This window comes from Oryctolagus cuniculus, chromosome 2, assembly GCF_051225735.1.
Source record: "Oryctolagus cuniculus isolate XC-2025 breed Fujian yellow rabbit chromosome 2, ASM5122573v1, whole genome shotgun sequence".
NCBI classification, from domain to species: domain Eukaryota; kingdom Metazoa; phylum Chordata; class Mammalia; order Lagomorpha; family Leporidae; genus Oryctolagus; species Oryctolagus cuniculus.
Genome location: NC_142868.1, coordinates 181636676 through 181654841, shown reverse-complemented (window position 1 = coordinate 181654841; position 18166 = coordinate 181636676). Strand labels below are relative to the sequence as shown.

The 18166-nt window shown below is 43.4% G+C and overlaps 1 protein-coding gene across 1 annotated transcript in view; it reads left to right on the top strand.

The window, feature by feature from the left end:
* RAB10 (RAB10, member RAS oncogene family) overlaps nt 1-18166 on the top strand; it is a 96581-nt gene that overhangs the window by 45218 nt on the left and 33197 nt on the right. The gene's annotated exons all lie outside the window — the stretch shown is intronic.

Here is an 18166-nt window from a genome sequence, read left to right as displayed (position 1 = left end):
AGAAACATGTGTTTAACTTTAATTGTGTTAATCGCTTAACTCCAGTTAACATGGGCTGAGTGTTGCTGAGTCATTTTCTTAGACTGTGTGGGTGAGGCTTAATTAAAACCAGCTAAGCAAACTTAATGACACCTCATGCCTCCTTGTAGAAGTCAGAGTTGTTTCATGTATATTTTATTTATTTATTTTTGATTTCTTCATTCATTTGAAAGAGTTAGAGAGAGACAGACAGACAGACAGACACTGGGTTCCTAACAGGCATCTTGACTGCTGGACCAAACACACCCGGCCCTGCTTAGATACTGTTGATGTTGGTAATCTTGGTTTGGGGGAACTGTACTTCTGTTAACTTTCATTCACTCCATGTTGTCTATTATTGAACTGTTGAGCTTTAATGGATGTACAGCCACACCCATTGGTGTAATGCTTATTGGTTTTAGGGATCAGGCTCTTAGAATTTGAAGTTACGCATTGTTGACTTTATCACTGGGATTAGCCTTCTAAGCCTCAAGTTTCTTTGGGTTAAATTTCCTGGATTTTTTACAAAGGGTTGTAGAGGGCGGGCTTGCTTGCTTGCTTGCTTGCCTGCCTGCCTGCCTGCCTTCCTTCCTTCCTTCCTTCCTTCCATTTATTTATTTATTTGGCAGAAGCAGAGAGAGAGAGAGCTTCCATCCACTGGTTCACTCCCCAGATGACTTCTACAGCTGGAGCTGGGCTGATCTGAAGCTAGGAGCCAGGAGTTTCTTCTGGATCTCTCACGTGGGTGCAGGGGCCCAAGTACTTGGACCATCTTCTGCTGCTTTCCCAGGCCACAGCAGGGAACTGGATAGGAAGTGGAGCAGCCGGGTCTCGAACTGGCGCACATATATGATGCCGGCACTGCACGTGCCACAGCGCTGGCCCTTTAGCTCTTTTTGCTAGTTCAGAAATTAGATCTTGCAATGGGAGGATAGACTTGAGAGCTAGCTACAGTTGGGCCAAGCTGAAGTCAGGAACCAGGAAGTCCACCTGGGTCTCCCATGTAGGTGGCAGGAACTTGAGCACCTGTGCTGTGACCTGATGTTTCCCAGGTGTACCAGCAGGAAGTAGAATAGCTCAGACTTGAACTGTGACTTAAACTGCTGTGCCACAAAGCCTGCTCCTAGTTTTTTAGTTTTCTCATCAAAAGTTGTTACTGTCAGTTTTAAGAGTGATGTTTTTTATCTCATAAGATTACTTCTGATTTACTATGGTAATTTAGAAGTAAACTAGATGGGGGTGGCACTGTGGCAAAGTGGGCAAGGCCGCTGCCTGCAGTGCCAGCATCTAATATAGGTGCCAGTTTGAGTCCTGGCTGCTCCACTTCCGATCTAGCTGTCTGCTATGGGATGGGAAAGCAGTAGAAGAGGGCCCAAGGATTTGGGCCCCTGCACCCACATGGGAGATTTGGAAGAAGCTCCTGGCTCCTGGTTTTGGATCGGCACAGCTCTGGCCATTGCAGACATCTGGGGAGTGAATCAGCAGATGGAAGACCTCTCTGTCTCTGTCTCTGTCTCTGCCTTTTTGTAACTCTGTCGTTCAAATTAATAGATCAACCTTTGGAGGGGGAGTAAACAAGAACCAGACAAATAAATGAAATCTGCATGTTTTGGGGAAGTAAGCTCAAAAGCAAGCTTATTTTGGGTTGAATGAAGTTTAAGCTATAGATCATTAATACTTTTATATTGCTGTGTTACATATTAGAGGTAGAAATATGATTAAATATTCCCCAAACTTGTTGACAGTTGGACCTTTTGTTTTATGTGGCACATCTTTTGGAAGTAGTGTCCTAAGAACAAAATTTTGGGAAAGCTTATTTATTTCCTATTGATTCCTTAACCTGTTTTTATTTAAGAAGTGATATGCAGTTAAATACACAAATCTGGTGTGCTGCTTTGAGTTTGACCTATATACACTGCTGTTGACATAAGGAGCATTTCCCTCTAACTCTGTCCCCAGTCAGCGCCTCTTACCTCTGCACTCCTTTTCTGACTTTTTCACTGTAGATTAGTTTTGCCTGTTGTAGAATTTCATACATTTATCATGTCCAGCTTCTTTTGCTTAGCATGTACCTGTGAGATTGATGTTGTGAGGAATAGAAATAGTTCATTCTTTTAAATTATTGATTATATTCTAGTGTATGAATATTCCCTAATTTATTATCAATTATGTTGATAGACAGTTGTGGGTTTTTTTCCAGTTTTTGGCTACAGTGAATAAAGTAACTGAATATTTTTTAAAAATTTGCTGACCTTTTCATGAATTAACAGTGACAAGATAACAAAAAATGAGAATAATTGCACTCAAGTATGGCCTTGATGAAACAGAATGAATCTTTATTAAGTCTTGATCCTTGATCACATATGTTTTTACTGCATGACAAAATAGGAAATAAATATGAAATACTTCTGCCTCATTTGAGAGAGAAACAATTGTCTGAAGGAAAAGTATTTGTGGAATTGTCTCATTGTTTTTTGTTGCACACATTTATTCTTGAAAGAACAACTGGCAATCAGTGATTATTCGGATTTGAGCACTTGGCAGGTGCTTTCTCAAATGAATGAATGACAATGTTGTTGCCAGTGATGAAATTCATGCTTTTAAAATTAGAATTTTGGAAAATTGATGGTTGCCTCTGTGAGCGTGAGGCCTTTCCAACACTTAGTTGTTGAACTTCTCCTGAGGAGTCTGTGGTGGTGAGGAACATGAATTTTTTTCACATTGTGTAATGCAGTGTCAACATTTGGAAGAACTGAGTAACTCAGTGAATCAGTAATTTCCAGATGACCAATTCATGATATTATACAGTTGTGCATGGATGAGACGATCCACTTGAAGTGTGAAATAACTGATCATTTTAATATAAAAGCCATCAGAGACAGAAAGCTAGGGCTTTTTGTTTTGTTTTGTTTTTAAATGGGCAGATGACTTCATATCTGGGTTTCCCTTCCTATGGGTAGTAAAGTAATAATATCTGACACTTAGGCTTACTCTGTACCTGGAGCTCCATGTGGATTGTCTTTGTGGTTCCCATACTAGCATGGTTTGAGAGGTGGGTTATAGAGTCTTGCAGTGTACTAGCAGTGAGGCTTTGGGGAGAGAATAAAGCAACATACCTTTTACGACTTGGAAGAAAAGCCACTTCAGCGCTTTAGAAAGGAACAGTAAAGTAAAAGGATGTGGTTAACACTGGTAGTGTTACAATGAGTTCTGATGACTAACCCCTTCCTTGAAATCTTTCCACCTTTTCTCTCCCGTCCATCTTCTGTGAATACCATCTAAATTTGGTCCTGTAAAGGAGAGAGAACTGTTTTCTCAGATTTCTTGAATGGGCATTCATAAGTTTCAGACCTTTTTTAAAATTTAAAAAGTCAGGATGGGCATTGTGTTGCAGTGGGTTAATCCCAGACTGCCTGCATCCCATATTTGGGATACCAGTTAGAGTCCTGGAAGACTCCATCTGCTCCACTTCCCATCTGGCTCCCTGCCATTGCACTCGGGAAGCAGGGGATGAAGACTCAAGTACTTTAGTTCCTAGCACCCATGTGGGAGACCCAGAGGGAGTTCTGGCTCCAGTCTGGCCCAGCCTTGGCTGTTGCATCAATTTGTGTTTTTGTTTGTTTGTAGATTTATTTATTTAATTGAAAGGCAGTGTTACATAGAGAGCTAGAGAGAGAAAGAGATCTTCCATCCTTTGGTTTACTTTCTAAATGGCAGCAGCCCGGGCTGGGCCAGGCTGAAACCAGGAGCTTCTTCTGGGTCTCCCACATGGGTGCAGGGGCTCAAGCACTTGGGCCATCTTCAGCTGCTTTCCCAGGCACGTTAGCAGAGAACTGGATCGGAAGTGGAGCAACCAGAACTTGAACCGGCACCCATATAAGATTAGGCTATGGTTAACCTACTGTCCACAATGTCGGCCTCTCGTCTCCTCTGCTAAGTCATTTACTGCTTGATGCCATTTGAAGATCCCTCCCTTTTATTTCTCCCACTTCTCTATTAGAATGAAATATTTTTGTGCTTTGACGGATGGTGTGCTGAATGCATAAGCACAGGTTTAACTTGTTTAAGCAGATGTTTAGTTTCTCTAATAAACAAACTACAGATTGCTTTAAAGATTCAAAAGAAGTTTTAAATTTTTGAACTGGAAAACATAAAACTTGAGCTCAAAGCTAGAGAGGTCTAGGACTGGGTAAAGGCTTGAGAAAGTCCAGTAAATGAGTAGGAAGTTTATCTAATGCAGAAAAAGTAAATTATATTTCAGAGTATTAGTCTTGTCTAAAGGTACCATGAGCAGATGATGAATGGTTGTGATATTCATGGGGACAAAGTGTTATGCACTATTAAGTTTGTAGCAGTTAAGTCCTGGATTCTGAATATTTGCTGGTCTTTATAGGTTGTACCTGAACTTATTTTTTAATGTTTTAGAAAAATGTGAAAAACTGTAAATGTCGTGGAAGAAAAGTAGAGGGTTAGGAGATAAAGATAAGTAAACAAGTTCTGAGAAAATACAAAGCAGAGCTGCTGATCTGAGAGTCATATTGCTGTCTGAAATACAGTTTGGGCTAGATCAAGGAGGTAAGGGCAAGCTGGGAAGGTAAGAGATTCGATTAACTAGTGGCAAAGGATTACTCTGAGAGAAGGGTGAAATTGAGTAGATACAGAGAATTCAGTAGCCTGATTGAGGGCTTTATATGTAACAGGCACTGTCCTAGGCTCCCCCCTTAAAGGTCGATTGATTTGTTTGAAAAGCTGAGTTACGGTAAAAGATCGACATCTTCTTTTCTCTGGTTCACTCCCCTAAATTGCCACATGACCAAGGCTGGGCCAGGCCCAAGGCAGGAGTGTTATCTGAGTCTCCCATGTGGGTGGCAGGGGCCCAGGCACTTGGGGCATCTTTTGCTGCTTTCCCAGGTACATTAGAAGGAAGCCAGAGGGACTGGCTTTGTGGCATAGTGGGCTAAACCTCTGGCTGTGGCACTGGCATCCCATATGGGCGCTGGTTCATGTTCCAGCTTCTATGCTTCCAATCCAGCTCTCTGCTATGACCTGAGAAAGCAGTAGAAAATGGCACAACTCCTTGGGCCCCTGCACCCACATGGGAGACCTGAAAGAAGCTCCTGGCTCCAGATCTGCTCAAGCTCTAGCTGTTGGGGCTGTGGGGAGTAAACCAGCAGATGGAAGACCTTTTCTCTGTTTTCCTCTCTCTGTAACTCTACCTCTCAAATAGATGAATACAATCTTTAAAAGAAAGAAAGAAAGAAAGAAACCAGATTAGAAGTGGAGTGATGGGACTTGAACTCAGGCTTGCCTGGGATATTGGGCACTGCAGGTGGCAGCTTAACCCATTGCACCACAACGCCAGCCCATGTCTTTGGCTTTGAATACATGATCTTATTTAATTTTCATAGCACACTTGAGGTGGAAATTATAGTTTCTACTTTACTGCAGGGAAAGGGGCAGGAAATAGGCCTGGGGTAGTTAAGATTTTGCATATTACCACACTACTAGGATGTGGCAGAGCCAACAACTGGGTTTATCTGATTCCTCTTAATCAATATGCTCTATCCTGCCTTTATTCTACTTGTAGTATATTTGTATTAATGGTACCGTTTATAACCTAAGAGATCATCATAGCTTGATTGGAATCAAGATAGTTGTTTGAGTTAGGATTACTCTGATACTGTGCTACCAAATAAGGACATACGATACTGCCATGGCCTGGAAAACATTTTCTTGTGGAAGGTGTCCCCAAAGACAGCAGAAGCAACAAAATGAGATTTCACCACAATCTACTTCCTCTGTCTTTTAAACAAAACTTTTTCTTTTTATAGAAGAGTATCAAAAGAACATATAAAGAGAACTCAAGAATAAAAGAAATGGGCTAGTGTTTGGCTTGTGGCTAAGACTCCCATATCTCATGTTGAGTACCTAGGTTCAGTGCCTGGCCCAGGTCCTGATTCCAGCTTCCTGCTGGTGCAGACCCTAGGAGTCAGGGAATGATGGCTCAAGTCGTTGGGTATCTTTTTTTAAAAAAAGATTATCTGTTTTACTTGAAAATCACAGTTACACACACACAAACACACACACACACACACACAGAGGGAGGGGTAGGTCTTCCATCCGCTGGTTCACTCTTCAATTGGCCGCAATGGCTAAAAATGTGCCGATCTCAAGCCAGGAGCCAGGCGCTTCTTCCAAGTCTCCCATGCGGGTGCAGGGGCCCAAGGACTTGAGCCATCTTCTACTGCCTTCCTAGGTCACAGCAGAGAGCTGGATCGGAAGTGGAGCAGCCGGGACTTGAACCACTGCCCATATGGGACGCCAGCAGTGCAGGCAGTGGCCTCACCCACTATGCCACAGCGTCAGCCCCAAGTCGTTGGGTTTCTGCCATGCAAGTGGGAGACCTGGATTGAGTTCCCAGATACCAGCTCCGGCCCTTGTTGGCATTTCAGGGTGTGGGAGAGTGGGTGGGATGTGGTGTGGTGGGTGGTGGTGGTGGTGGTGGTGGTGGTACTGAGCTAGCTGCTCTCCCTCTCCCCCTCCCCCTCTCTGTACTGCTGAGGGAAGGGGAGAAGGGAGGAGGGAGGTGGGGGAGAAGGAAAGAAAAAGAATAAAGGAAGCAATTCATAATGTACTAGGAACTCAAACTTAACTGCATGCCAAATTTAAATTTGCTCCTGGAAATACATGTCTTGAGTGAGAAATTTTAGGACTTTTGAGAAATAAAGCTGCATTAACTTCTACTACACTAATTCTGAATTCAGAGTAAGTCAGACAGTGTCACTGGGTTTTTTAGAACTTTTGGTTGTTCAGAAATCTTGTGAAATGTGAATATAAATTGTTCTTTCTCTGTTTATCAAATTGCATAGGTGGTAAAGGGCAAATGTCAAGTAATATTTAAAATGTGAATATTGCAAATATAAGTATTAAAGGAAATTTTAGATTTTCAATGAGAAAATTGCTTATGTCAGGATGAGGATAATTGCACATTAATCACATGTTAATTTTGTTTTATGGTATTTTTTTAAAGTTTTAGAATCCATGTATATTTTTTTCATAATATGCATTGCCTTTGAATTTTTTAAAAATTTATTTGAAAGACAAGAGTTACAGAGAGAGGTAGACAGAGAGAGAGGTCTTCCATCTGCTGGTTCACTCCCCAAATGGCTGCAACAGCCCTAGCTGAGCTGATCTGAAGCCAGGAGCCAGGAGCTTCTTCAGGTTCTCCCATGCGGGTGCAGGGGCCCAAGGACTTGGGCCATCTTCTGCTGCTTTCCCAGGCTATAGCAGAGAGCTGGATCAGAAGCAGAGCAGCTGGGACTCAAACCGGCGCCCATATGGAATGCTGGCACTGCAGGTGGCAGCTTTCCCTGATATGCCCCAGGAGACTTAACATTATTAAGAGGACAAAATCATCCAAAGTCATCTAGATCAGTCCAGTTCTTAACAGTTGTTTAGCTTATTTGTTTCAGAAATTGACAAATCATTCCTTAAATTTTTATAGCAGTGCAAATGACCCAGAATAGGAAAAAAAAAATCCAGAGTTTGAAAGACCTGATTTCAAAACAGTGTGGTGCTGGCATATGAGTAGACATAAGATCAGTGGAATAAAATTGAAAATCTGTATTTCTGGTAAGTAGATTTCTGATCATTAAACACTAAACAGCCTAAAATACTGTGTTTTCCTATTTGCTCTTCTGATTCTACCCTCTTCACTTTCTTCTTTTACTTAAATTAATAGGCATTTCTTGGTGCATACATAGGACTGGGGTGATTTGTGATATATTTATTAACATACCTATGGTTTGTCAGAGCTGATTTACATGCTAAGGATTGGTAGCTGGTAGAGTGCCAGTTTTTTTTTTTTTTTTTTTTCTTCTTCTTTAATTTGACAGGCAGAGTTAAGACACACAGAGAGAAACAGAGAGAAAGGTCTTCCTTCCATTGGTTCACCCTCCAAATGGCCGCTAAGGCCGGTGCACTGTGCCGAGCCGAAGCCAGGAGCCAGGTGCTTCCTACTGGTCTCTGATGCGGGTACAGGGGCCCAAGCACTTGGGCCATCCTCCACTGCCTTCCCGGGCCACAGCAGAGAGCTGGACTGGAAGAGGAGCAACCGGGACTAGAACCCGGCTCCCATAGGGGATGCCTGCACCACAGGCGGAGTATTGACCAGGTGAGCCATGGTGCCGGCCCCAGAGTGCCAGTTTTTAACTGCGGTTAGAGAGGTATGAATACACACACACAATCCACCCTACAGTTGATGGTGGCTAGATGTTGGCATAGTAAAAGAAAAAATTTTAATAATTATATATAGTGAAAGAAAGGTAGTAGGAAACAGTACAGGTGCAAAACCCAGATTACACTTTTTTTTATTTAAAGATTTGTTTATTTACTTGAAAGAGTTACACAGAGAGAGAAGGAGAGGCAGAGACAGACAGAGAGAGAGATCTTCCATCCGCTGGTTCACTCCCCAGATGGCCACAACGGCTGGAGCTATGCCAATCTGAAGCCAGGAACTTCCTCCAGGTCTCCCACACGTGTGCAGGGGCCCAAGGAATTGGGCCATCCTCCACTGCTTTCCCAGGCCATAGCAGAGAGCTGGGTTGGAAGTGGAGCAGCCGGGACATGAACTGGCGGCCAAATGGGATGCCGGCATTGCAGGTGGTGGCCTCACCTGCTATGCCACATTGCCGGCCCCCAGGTTACTTTATCTTTGTTTACTTATTCTGTAGTATCAGGCTGCCATTATATCATCATTAAAATATGTGACAGATATTACCACACATGGAGGATGTTTTTGAACATGTTTTATATTTTTACAATAATAGTAATAAAGGGATGTCATTGTTGATTTAAAATTTCCTTGGCTCAGATTTTGTTTTGTTTTAAAGATTTAATTTGTTACAGTCACAAAGAGGAGAGACAGAGACAGAGAGAGAGAGAGAGATTGATTGATCTTCCATCCACTGGTTGATTCCCTAGATGGCCACAATGACCAGGGCTGGGCCAGGCCAAAGCCAGGAGCTTCATCCGGTCTCCCACATGGGTGGCAGGGGTCCAAGCACTTCCACCGCCTTCTTGGGTGCATTAGCAGGAAGCTGGATTGAAAGTGGAGCAGCTGAGACTCAAATCGGCACCCATATGCGATGCTGGCATTGCAGGTAGAGGCTTAACCCACTATACCACAATGCTAGCCCCTGCCTTACATATTTTAATTCCAGGCTTAATGAGTTTCAGTAAATAAAAATCGGGCCTAACACCTTAGAGGATGATAGTACAGTATATTGTCATAGACTGCATATTAAAAGGCAAGTGGGCTGGGGCAGAGCCTGTGAACTTGTAATTCTATTCCAAATTTTCTTTGTATATACATTGGGTATAAGGTTATAGACAGGATCTATGGCTTTCATTAGGTTCTGAAATGAAAACATAGTCCAGAAATATACTAAAGACTGCTTAACCTTTAAAAGACAGTAAAGCTTTTGAAAATTCTCACTTCTGGCTGTTATACAATAACTGATACCAGACTAGCCCTTTGGTCATAATGGGCAGGACACTGAAAAAATAGTATGAGACAAGTGTTTTTAGGTATTTGGTAACACACAGGACAGGACTCTGTTCTCCGGGAGAAGGAAAACAAATAAATTGAGCTCTGTGATCTTCCTGGCTTTCCAGTGTAGCATCCAAGCTGAAAAAGACAGTCTTGCTGGTTCAGGGAGATAGAAATCAGAGTACAGGGAGGATAAGGAGGCTGGAATTTGCAGGATTTACTGCCATTGAAGACTGTGTCACGTGCACAATAAGGTTTAGAAATCTACAGAAAGGGGCCTGTGATGTGGTACAGTGGGTTAAGCTGCCACCTGCGAAGCCAGTTCCCATATTGGAGCACTGGTTCAAGTCCCAGCTGCCCTACTTACAGTCCAGCTTCCTGCAAAAGTGCCTGGAAAGGCAGCAGGGGATGGCCAAGTACTGAGACCCTGTCATGCACATGGGAGACATTCTGCATAATGCGGATGTAGCTTATATGTGCTAAGTGAAGGAAGCCAGGCATAAAAGGATAAATGTTGCGTGCCTTTATTTCTAGGAAGCCTCCAGAATGGGTGCATTCATAGAGACGATGCAGATTAATATCTTCCAGGGTGTGCAGGCAGGGCAGCATGGGCGTCATTTTGAGGTGAGGACAGATACTTGGAACTGGATAGAAGCTGTGGTTACACAACATTATGAGTTGAACATTCTAAAATGGTCCAAGTCTTGTGAATTTTACCACAAAAAATGAAAATGGAGTTAGGAAACTTAGTGGCGGTTAAGAACATAGACGGCATGAAATTAGGTAAGAAATTGAATCCTTGGGGCCGGCACTGTGGCATAGCTGTGCCAGCATCCCATATGGGCACTAGTTCGAATCCCAGCTACTCCACTTCTGATCCAGCTCTCTGCTATGGCCTGGGAAAACAGTAGAAGTTGGTCCAGGTCCTTCTTGGGCCCCCGCACCCACGTGGGAGACCCAGAAGAAGCTCCTGGCTTCGGATCAGCCCATCTCTGGCTGTTGCAGCCATTTGGGGAGTGAACTATTGGATGGAAGACCTCTCTCTCTCTCTCTCTCTCTCTCTCTGCCTCTGCCTCTGCCTCTCTGAAACTCTCTTTCAAATAAAAATATATCTTAAAAAAAAATGACACCTTTATTTAAAAAACCGTGAGTCCTTGTTCTGCCGCCTGTTAACCTGTGACCTTTATAAGTTTACCTCTGGTTTTCTAGCTTATAAAATAGACTCAGAGGGTTTTTGCAGTTGTTCAGTGAGTTCCGTAATATGTGTGAAGTGCTTAGACATTTAGTAATTACTTTGTAAATATTAGTGTTATTGCTATTATTGGTGCTGCTATTTTTTATTCCTTATTTGTAGAATGAGGATTGCTTTGAGGATAAGAAATTATCTATGCAAAGGGTTAGAGCAGTACAACTGTAAAACTTATCAGCATGAAAGATCTCTAGAGGGAACCTTTTCACATTCTACGTTTCATATTTGTGTACAAATGGAGAAACTAGTGTGCACAGTGGAAAGTGAACTTTTCAAAATTTATACTGTGAGTGACAGCTAAGACTAGAACCTCTTCTCTTTACTTTCAGACTAGGCAAAATTCAAGGATGTAGGTATATGGTTCTTATTTCCTTATTGGTCGTGGAGAAAGCACTTGATTATCATTTCAAAAGCTGGAGATATTTATCATTTCTCTATAAATCTTTAAACTTTGATTGTCTGGAGTTTATGATATGGGTTGCTTCTGTAATTACTGTGTATTCCATGTGTCATTAGAATCCAAGCTTTGAAAAACTGAACGGTGGCTGAAGGTTGTATTTACTCCTTTTACCACTAGATGGTACTTGTGCAACATCATTAAAACAAATACGTTGATGTTATTCCTCCCTTGAAGAGCTGAAAATTGATAAATGGGTTGACTGCCGTAAATTGAAATACTCTTTTGAGCTAGGTCCCAGAAACGTGTAAAATGTAGGAATTTCTTTTAGTGTGTTTTTTACATAAACAAAACCTAAAGTCACTGATCAAACCCTATGATTATCTGTGTTGATGTAGCAAATGATAGTGTTGCAGGAGAACTGATTATTCATTGTGGCAGAATCTTACAGATTTGTAGGTTTCCCTAGCTTCTCTTGGCAGATGAGCTATTGGTTTTGTTCTGTCCCTAAATCTTATCACAACTGTTTCTACTCTATTTATCTTCACTATAAGTTGTTCTGTGCTTAGGTATGTTGTGGGGTGGGGGGTGGAAAGCACTTGGTGGGGTAATAAAGATACTTACTTGGAAAAAGTATGAAGCTGTAAAAGTTTCCTGAATGTGACTACAGGAGGAGAACTGGCAGGAATGAGACTGGAGAGGTGGCCTGGGGCCCTGCTAGGGAGTGGAGGTATAGGGGCTTCTTCTTCATAGACAGTGGGATTGAGCTGAGGTGTTCCGGCAGTGAGGAGGATGGGTTTGTAGGCATATCTCTGGTGTTGACCTAATTTATTTGTTAATGTAGTAATAGTTGTGTATTTTTAGAAGTCAGTTCATATTTCACTGCTGTGATGACAATAGCAGCTGCTTGAAGTAACAACTCTTTGTCCACTGCTCACTTGTTCGTACTTTTCCAGATATTTTGGGCCTTTTTCTTCTGTTCAACTCCACACATGTTCCCTAATCACATGCTTCTAACTTTTAAAAGGCTTATTAATCTTAGAAATGAAAAGTATATACATTTATTTGAAAAGCGGAGAGAGGAGAGGCAGCCCAACAAAAACAGGTGTCTTCCATCTGTTGGCTCGCTCTCCAAATGCCTGTAATAGTTAGGGCTGAGCCGGGACAGGAGCCCAGAACTCAGTCTAGGTCCCCTGCATAGGTGACAGGGATCCAACTAGTTGAGGCATCACCTACTACTTCCCAGAGAGTGCATTACCAGGAAGTTGGAATAGGGACTTGAACCCAGGCACCCCAATATGGGACGCGGGTGTCCCCAATGGTGTCTCTCTCTTTTTTTTTTTGACAGGCAGAGTGGACAGTGAGAGAGAGAGACAGAGAGAAAGGTCTTCCTTTGCCGTTGGTTCACCCTCCAATGGCTGCTGCGGCCGGCGCATCGCGCTGATCCGATGGCAGGAGCCAGGAGCCAGGTGCTTTTCCTGGTCTCCCATGGGGTGCAGGGCCCAAGCACCTGGGCCATCCTCCACTGCACTCCCTGGCCACAGCAGAGGGCTGGCCTGGAAGAGGGGCAACCGGGACAGAATCCGGCGCCCCGACCGGGACTAGAACCCGGTGTGCCGGCGCCGCTAGGCGGAGGATTAGCCTAGTGAGCCGCGGCGCCGGCCTGGTGTCTCTACTATTAACCTCAGCGCCAAATGCCTGCTTTCTCCCGCCACCACAGCTCCAATGCTGAAGATAACCTTTGTTTCTAGTGCACTTGCGTGCTCGTGATTGGTTATCACTCCTCCAAGGCAGAGAGCAACCTTGTCCCGGGCTCATTTTGTAATCCTAAAATTAGTTTCCAGGTTCATTCATTAATCCTAAAAATCATTTACAGCCCCCTCTAAAGTAGCTCACATTCCACCCTCCCCAAAGTCCCCCCCCCTCTAATTTCCACCTTCCCTGTGAAGAGGGCATTTAAGCTGGGCCATCAGACTGTTGGTGTTTGTTTTGTACAGCTCTGTTACACATGCACATTGACAAATCTGGTCGCCTTTTCTCCTGTTAATTTGTTCCCAGCTTGTTTCAGCAGACTCCGTTACTGAACTTAGAGTTTGAACTTCCTGTGGAAGCTTCCTTTCTAAGATGAGAATTAGGATATTGCTTTACCCAACCAAGAAGGAAGAAGAAATGAAACCGTCAAAGGGCAGGTCACACTGGCCTAGAGAACAATGAGGAGAAAGGTCCAAGATGGGTGCCTCCTGGGGATGAGTTGGCAAGGAGGAAATAATATAAAAGAATTTAAATGAAAAACAGTTGAAATGGGCCCACCAATTCTGTTCTGGATAAAGCAAAGATAGTACCTTGAATTCTAGGCAAATTTAATGTGTAAACTACCATACAAAGTTGTCCAAAAAGGAACTACAGTTATGGCACACTATTCTGTTCAGCAGTTAACTAAAGCATCCGTTGTCAGTATTTCAGGAGATGGTGGGAGGAGACCACCAGGAATGTCTGGTGGCAGGAGAGTATTAGATTCTCACCCTCTGTGCACAGGTGGGCAGTGCCCTCGGGAAGGCAGATGACTGTTATTTTCCTGGTTTAGCTTTCAGGGTAAGGGAGGGGAGGTTGAAGACAACTGCTTTCCCTTTGTAATAGCTTCCTTCAGAGGGAACTCCTCCTTGCTCTTGGATAGATAAACAAGGAAGGTTAGAGAGGCCTTGATTCTGAAATTGTCTCTCCTGCTCAGTGTGCCAAATCATTGTTCTTTGGGGATATCATTTTCTTTCTTCTAATTTTTAAAAAAGATTTATTTATTTATTTGAAACTTAGAACGACAGAGAGGGGGTGAGAGGGGAGACAGACCTGCCATCTGCTGGTCCACTCCCCAAATGGCCACAATGGCCAGGGCTGTGCCAGGCTGGAGCCAGGAGCTTCGAGACTCCTCCAGGTCTCCCACGTGTGCAGCAGGGGCCCAAGCACCTGGGCCATTCTCAACTGCTTTTCCCAGGCCACTAGCAGGGAACTGGATTGGAAGTGGAACAGGTGGCAGCTCCACCCACTACACAACACTGCTTCTGTTTCCCTCCCTTCCCCTCCCCTCCCTTTCTCCCCTCCCCTCCCCTCCTCTTCCCTCCCCTTCTCCCCTCCCCTCCCCTCCTCTCCTTTTTGAAAGGCAGAGTTACAGAGAGGCAGAGGGAGAGAGATGAGTCTTCCATCTGCTGGTTCACTCCCTAGATGGCCTCACTCTCAGAGCTGTGCCAATTAGGAGCCAGGAGCTTCTTCTGAGTCTCCCATGCGGGTATAGGGGCCCAGGCACTTGGCCCATCTTCTGCTGTTTTCCCAGGCCATAGCAGAGAGCTGGATGGGAAATGGAGCATTATACTTTGTGTTCTCTGTGGGTGCAAATTGTGGAAATCTTTACTTAGCGTAGAGTTGGTCTTTTGTATATAAAGTTAATTTAAAAACAATCTTAATGAAGAATGGGATGGGAGAGGGTGTAGGAGGTGGGACAGGAGTGTGGTTGGGAGGGCTTGTATGGGGGGAAGAACCACTGTATTCCTAAAAAAGGAAGTGGAGCAGCCAGGATTCAAACCGGCACCCATATGGGATGCCAGCACTGCAGGCAGCACCTTTACCCGCTATGCCACAGCGCCGGCCTATGTTTTCTTTCTTTTTAAAAAAAATTGATTTGATTTGTTTGAAAGGCAGAGAGCAAGCAGTCTCTTTTATGTGCTGCTTCACTCTGCAAATGGCTGCCATAGCCAGGACTGGTCCAGTTATCTAGTGCTTTCCCAGGTGCATTAGCAGGGAGCTGGATCAGAAGCAGAGCAACCAGGACTTGAACCAGCCCTCTGATATTGTCACTGGCAGCCAGCTTGGCCTTAATTCTTTGGTGCTGACAGAATAATGAATTACAGTTCAGAGAGACAAAAGTAGGAATTGTAAAGCAAAATTTATCAAAGTAGGTTCCAGGGGAAGGAAGGGCCAACCGAAAGAAAACCCCCTTTCCTTGGGTTGGGACTTTTATCCCTGAAGCTTAAAGATGTTGATTGTTGATGTGGCTGTGGTGCTGACCTTCATGGTTGAAGTGTGGAAGTTGCATGCCTTTGGGCTCTCTCTGCAAAGTGGCCAGTCTTGGGTGTGTCCCAGGGGAAAACAAGGTTCTTGGTTTCACCCCAGGGAAGGGTCTTGTGGCCCTTCCCCCATTCACTCATGTCTGGGTTTCTGCCTGACAATACGGGATGCCAGCATTGCATGTGGTGGCCTAACTTACTACGCCACAATGCTGGCCTAAGAAAAAAATACTTAGACTATTTTTTGTCTTTTGGGTTGTAATGTCCTGTTGAGAAAGTGAAAGCTGCCATAGTCATCAGTGTGGCCGGGTTTGTTCTCTGCATCTTTTATAATAATCGCTTAGTCCTAGTGTTCTGAAGCTTCACCTTCTGTGCTTTGGTATGCTAGTACGTTTTATTCACTACACTAGAGACTTGTGTTGTTTAATTTTTAAAAGTAGATTACTTTGGTTCTATTTAGGCTTTTTTGCGTAATGTATTAAGGGCTTTTTTGTGTAATCTTCTGCATATCATTTTCTCTTTTCTTTCTCGAACTGTTCGTTTGATGTCTGACTTCCTGATTGGATATTGTAACTTGTTATACTTCATGTATTTCATTCTTTGTCATATTTTCTGACTAGTTTCAATTTTCTCAACTTTCCAGTTAAATGTACTATGTTTTTTTTGTAAATTTCCAAGATTTTTCTGTTTGGTATTGTGTCTCATCTCTCCCCATTTAAAGACTGTAGGATTGTCTTGTCCTGAGAAGATGGGAAATAATCTCCTTTTCCTCTGCCTGTACTTCGGTATCCCTTTTTTTCCCTTCCTGTTTTGGTTTCTCATTGGGGTCTTTGGCCTGAGACTCAAAAGCTGATTGGAAGCAAGGTGGCTAAGAGTAGAGCTGTCAGGTATGGAGTTTCACCTCAAGTGTGATTTATTTATTTATTTGAAAGTCAGAGTTAGAGAGAGATCTCATCCGATGGTTCACTCCCCAAATGGCTGTAACGGTCGGAGCTGCGCCAATCTGAAGCCAGGAGCCAGGAGCTTCCTCTGGGTGTCCTATGTGGGTGCAGGGGCCCAAGGACTTGGGCCATCTTCTACTGCTTTCCCAGGCTATCGCAGAGAGCTGGATTGAAGTGGAGCAGCCAGGTCTCGAACCAGTGCCCATATGGAATTTGCCCATATGGGATGCCGGTGCTTCAGGCCAGGGTGTTAACCCGCTGCGCCACAGTACTGGCCCTCTCAAGTGTGATTTTATTCCCTGCTAAGGGGACCCTTTTACTTTTATGAGAAAACCATTGTTTACCTGTTTATTCAACAAATCAGTTTTTGAATGCCTGCTACTTGTCAAACATTGTATGAGGTGCTGAGAATTTAATTCTAATTAAACAGATTCAAAATCCCTACTTTTGCTCAAAAACTGGTGAGTCCTGGTTTGCTTCCTGGTGGTGGTGATGACGATTTGTGAGACGAGACACAATGTGTTCACTCTCAGGTGCGCCTTGGATAGATAGATCTTTTGTATTTGTTCCCTAACAGCTGAACTGGAGCTTCAGATAAATGGGAGTTCACCTGGAAGAGAATTGGGATAAGAAGAGGTTTTAGGGAGTAGAATGTATCAAGTGAGAGAGAAAAATGGGATCGAAGGGATATTTCTTGTAGTCCCAAGACTTTGATACTGAAGGATATTTCACAGTCTTATCCTGTGAAAACATTGAAGAAACAGAAAAGCTTTTCATTTTGGAAAAATTTGGACTACAATCTAAATGAAAGGACAACTTTTTGGGACAAGTGCTGTGGCACAGTGGGTCAAGCTGCTGCCTGCGTGCTGGCATTCCATATGGGCGCTGGTGTGAGCTGGCTTCAGCCTGGTCCTTGTGGCCAATTGGGGAGTGAACCAGCGGATGGAAGACCTCTCTCTCTCTCTCTCTCTCTCTCTGCCTCCCTCCCCCCCCCCTTCTCTGTTACTCTGCCTTTCAAATAAATTAATAAATAAATATTTTTTTTCTTTTTTAGTTCTAACTTTCATTGTAATTTCTTCTTTGACCTATGAATTTCTAAACTTTAAGGAATTTTTCTGAGTGTCTTTCTGTTAACTGATTTCTAATTTTAATTTTTGTGGTCACAAAAAACATACTTTATGTGATTTAAATACTCTTAAATTTATTGAAATGTCTTTTATGGCCCTTTTGTTACTCATTCAGCATGTAGTTGTAAAGAGTGTGTATTCTGTTGCTAGGTGATTTATGTAAATGTCACTTAGGTCAGACTGGTGGATAGTGTTATTTGAGTCTTCTACATCATTACTGATTTTCTGTCTACCTACCTTTATTTCCTCACAAAGGAGAATTGACAGCTTTATCATTATAAAATGTCTCTTTATTCCTGGTAGTTTTCTTTTGCTCTGCAAGTTGGTGAAGGCAATCAGAATTTCTTACTAGGAAATGTGTTTATGTTACGTATTAAAATATTGGATGTTTACTCATTTCCTAATTTGCATGTACTTTCTTTCTTTAAGATTTATTTATTTATGTGAGAGGCAGAGTTACAGAGAGAAGTAGAGCCAGAGAGAGAGAAAGGTCTTGCATCTGCTGGTTCAATCCCCAAATGGCCGCAACAGCCAGAGCTGGGCCAGTCAGGAGCTTCTTTAGAGTCTCCTGGGCGGGTGCAGGGTCCCAAGCACTTGGGCCATCCTTCACTGTTCTCCCAGGCCAGCAGAGAACTAGATCAGAATGAGCAGCCGGGACATGAACCAGTGCCCATGTGGGATGCAGGCACGGCAGGCAGGCGCTTAACCCACTGGGCCACAGCGCCGGCCCCTGCAAGCGCTTTCTTTTCCATAGCTGTTTCTCCTACCATTCTGGATCTTGTTCCTCAGGTTTAAAGCTGGACACATCTGTTTAACATTGTATACCAGG